A 4,080-nucleotide genomic window follows, 5' to 3' on the forward strand; every position below is an offset into this window, starting at 1 on the left:
AGATATAAGAAAATTTTTAAAAAATGTATGCTAACCTTTTTTTCTTTTCAGCAGTAATTAACCTTTGTGAAGATGAGATTAAACGTTGTGTTATAAAACACATATTGGAATAGCCCCTGTAAAACCACGTGCAGGGTATTTTGGGGCTACAATCCTGCACTTTTAAAAAATATATTAAAAAAAAATAATAAACCATTTGAAGCAGTAATGAATGGAGCATTTAATTCTGTTTGTCTAGTTGTTCAGTTTCATAATATAAGCATATATTATGCAAGAAAGTGTTTGCATAACTGCGTAGCCTTAGTACTGGAACACCAGAGTAAAGATAAGCCTTGTTTTGTTGAACATTGTATTGTGACCAATAAGTCTAATTTTCAGTTAAAATGGTATAATTTCTTAAGGTTTTATTATTGTTGTTGTTTAGGTTGCATTTTGATCCTTAATAAGTGTTCAAATGACTTTGGATTATAACGAATACAGAGTGAGTGAATTGTACCTATGTGGAATGATTACTAATTAATTAATATATAGTTTACATGTATAGGTTATATTTACTTTATTTATTTAGATTTTTTAATCTGAGCCTGATAACAAAATGATAACGTAAAGAGGGGGAAATGATTTTAAAATGTGATTTATAATATGAGACTATAATGTCATTTCAGCTGCACTTCTGTCATTGTTCTAAACAGCCACTGAAGAGAATTTAGCGCTCCATTATGTCATAATGTGTGTCATTCTATTTCTGACCCCAGATCAGTTTATTGAGTGGATTTGCCGATGACGATCATTTTAGACAAAACATCAACAGAGACTACAAACAATTCTTCACGCATAAGAGGTACTAAGAAACGAAAACAAAACGTAAGTAGAATTTAGTTTTATCTACAAAGGCAGTTTTTTTCCCAAATTAGAAACTAAATATTTGATAAGGGAATCGTATTATAAACATGTAGCCAATATGCGAATTTAAAATGAGAACACACATTTTAATGATGGAGAACTTTTGACTGAACGGAGAACTAATTAGTGGGCTGATAGTGAGCTCCCCGCCCCACTAGTCACGTGGTACGGCCCGCTGCCTGCATTGGGAGTTCATGGTCTTGTGTGAAACCACGACTATGTAGTCACACACACCTGCACCGCGTTATTCTCCTAATGTCTGTGTGTGTTTAAACCCCGGTTGGTGTGTATATCCCTGTCGGTCTGTGTTCGCTAATGTTCACGTACGTGGTGCACTTTATGTTTGTAAGCTATGTTCAATGCTGCACATGTTCATTTTGCCTGTTTGGTGTGAGCGCCACTGTGTTCGTTATTCGTGTTCGTCTAATAAACGTCTGTCTACGTCAAGGGAGTTTGTGGGAGTTTGTGGGACCTGCGGCACTCGGGCCGTCACAGCTGTTTAATTTCACGGACCGCACACATATTTAAAAATGCGGAATAAGTGAGTAGAGAGTGAACTAACAAAAGGAAACCTTGATAAATAAAAGGGGACGTAGCTGAAAATATTCGGGTAACCGAACTCCATTAGATGAAATACGTTGACTGAGACAAGGGAAAGTGACTTATGGGCTTGTTTTAGAAAAGCCTCTGTAAGACCACGAGTGTGGCCATTATGCACTGTCGCACAACGGACAACCTTTGTTTCACATTTATTAACATTTGTAGAAGAAATTGAGCTACGGGTGGCCATTTGTTCTGTTACATAATAACTATATACATATTTAAAGTCTACAGGCTCTGATTTTTCATTTCCATATAGAGATATGAAACTGGGGTACAAAGGTAATCCTGTGCACAAATGCATGTAAAATAAGCCTTGTTTTATAGAAAATTGTGTTGTAATCAAAGCCTAATTTTCATTTCAAATTCAATTACTTCTTAGGAATAAATCTTTAATTCTTAAAAATTAAAGTTTTTTTTTTTAATGTCCAAAAACACATGCAAACTTTTTAAAAGAAAGTAAACAGCTTTATTATCGTTCAGTGACAATAGAGCTTTCTTCTGCCCTTTCTAGATGCCAAGGGACAACTTAATTACTAATATTATCACCAGAAGCCAGAAGAGTCATAGATACCCTGCTCCCATTGCTTGGTTTAAGCAACATTACTGTGCCAATCTGGGAGAAAGTGTAAGTGTCTACATCTTTTTAATGCATCCACAGTTTTATTTATTTTGCCTTCACATTTCCCTGACTTGTACAGATGGCAATCCAAAATATGCTGTCCATTAGTGGAGTTTCCACTGCCCAGGTGGGGTCAATGGATGATTCATTTCCTTTACAATTCATCACTGATTATTTCTCATTTCTCACCCAAGAAACAGCAGGACTGTAAGGAGGTTCGTACCGTCCGGAGCAGAACTGCTGAACACTTTATGATCATAGAGTCAACGGAAGAGATTTGCTCTTTGGACCACAGCGCCCATGTAGAAGGTGCAGATGTACTTTCTTGCATAAATCTAGCTTTCCATTAAGAACACACAGTAGGATATGATCTTTGTTCACTTTAAATATGTGCCTGTACTTTATTATGTAATTGCATTTGTATTGATTTTTGGGAAAAATAAACATCTGTAGATGTAAGAGAGGATCTGGGTGGAGTAGGGGAATCTATTACAGAGGCAGTCAAAGTGGAGAACACCCCAGCTGGTGAGTAGCATCAAAGCACCACATCAATAATCAGAGTTTACATACATCCACTCCATGGACACCAGTTTAAAAGTTCTACTTTTATTTCAAATATAAAGGCTCAGAATGCAAGAGGTTGAAGAGAGTACGCATCTTCTTCAGACGAGCATGGCAGGCTATAAAAAGCACCTTGTCCTGTGCCAAGCGCTCCAACAAAATTAGCCCTACTCTTTAACTTTTCCCAGCTCTTTTTACCAATTTATTTTGTATTTCTTTTTTCCCTTCATTTTCCCCAACCTGTCTTTTCATTTTCTGAAATAACATCTTTTGACTTTTTGATTTATTTTTGATTAATAAACTTTAATTCATGCAAAGATATAGTCTTTTTGCATTCTGGACCATTTAATCATATTTTTTCATTCTAAGACCAGCCAGGTTATGATTCTAATTCAGCCAAATAAATCTTGAATGATTCAACTCACTTTAATAACATTTTTAGATTAGCACATATATGTACAGTTTCATGTCACTCACCTTTAGTGAGAGGAAGTACAGTAAAGGGAAAACACAAACTGAGCATCCTTGTCTCTATGGAAACACCATTGACCTCCCAGCACACACTGATAACTCTACACCCAGATCTCCACTACCACTGTGGACACACACTGACTCCAGAACTCTCACAGCATTACTTCAGTACTCCAGACCCTAATGTCCACCCAGCAGAGAGGAACTGGGAACAAATGAACTTGGCCAGAGCTCTTATGTTTCTTTTCAAGTTCACATCACCAGCTTTACAGAGACATACAAAACCACACACAGTGCCATCATGTCCTTTGACCTGTGAGGACTCTGGTTGTTTCTTCTTTTGTAATGTATCCCACAACCCCACACTGACCATGATGCTGCATCTGTGAAACCATATAGGAGACACACATGCTCATTATAAAGCAAAGGGGGTGGAGTCTGATGTAGAGGAGAGAAACAAACAGACATACTATCCCCTCAATCTTATTCTCAAACTCCTCTTTCTAAGTTTATAGTTTTAAAATACAGTTTATAGAGTTAATCACCACAAAGCTTGCGCACATACAAATTTTTGCATTACTTTTTCATAGCTTGATATATTTTATGTTTGCACTTTCTTATGATGTCCTGTGTACTTAATATTTTATTCATTGTATCAAATTTGTTTTATTGGTAAATATACTTTGAACTATTATGCACTGTCACTACAGAATGCTGTGTGCTTTGTCTTCAGAGTCTATAAGCATGCAAACACACACACACACACACACACATTTAAGAATTTATAGATAGTGAGAGGACCTGCTTTTTGTTTGTTTTTTCAGTTTCCACATCACAATAATTTCTTGTGGACCATTGCTTATGTAGAAAAGTTCTTTAAGATTTTTTGTGAGTAATATGAAGTTCTGAATTTACTGAATGAG

At 36.2% G+C, this 4,080-nt stretch overlaps 1 long non-coding RNA gene across 1 annotated transcript; it reads left to right on the forward strand.

Moving 5' to 3' along the window:
• The first annotated feature begins 590 nt into the window (after positions 1–590).
• On the forward strand, positions 591–2,644 carry LOC145660326 (uncharacterized). The gene is made up of 3 exons (XR_014126573.1): positions 591–864; positions 2,018–2,131; positions 2,320–2,644. It is a non-coding gene; the product is annotated as an uncharacterized LOC145660326 (long non-coding RNA).
• The last annotated feature ends 1,436 nt before the right edge of the window (positions 2,645–4,080 follow it).

Source organism: Electrophorus electricus, chromosome 2 (assembly GCF_041902795.1).
Source record: "Electrophorus electricus isolate QZ-2024a chromosome 2, ASM4190279v1, whole genome shotgun sequence".
Classification (NCBI taxonomy): Eukaryota; Metazoa; Chordata; class Actinopteri; order Gymnotiformes; family Gymnotidae; genus Electrophorus; species Electrophorus electricus.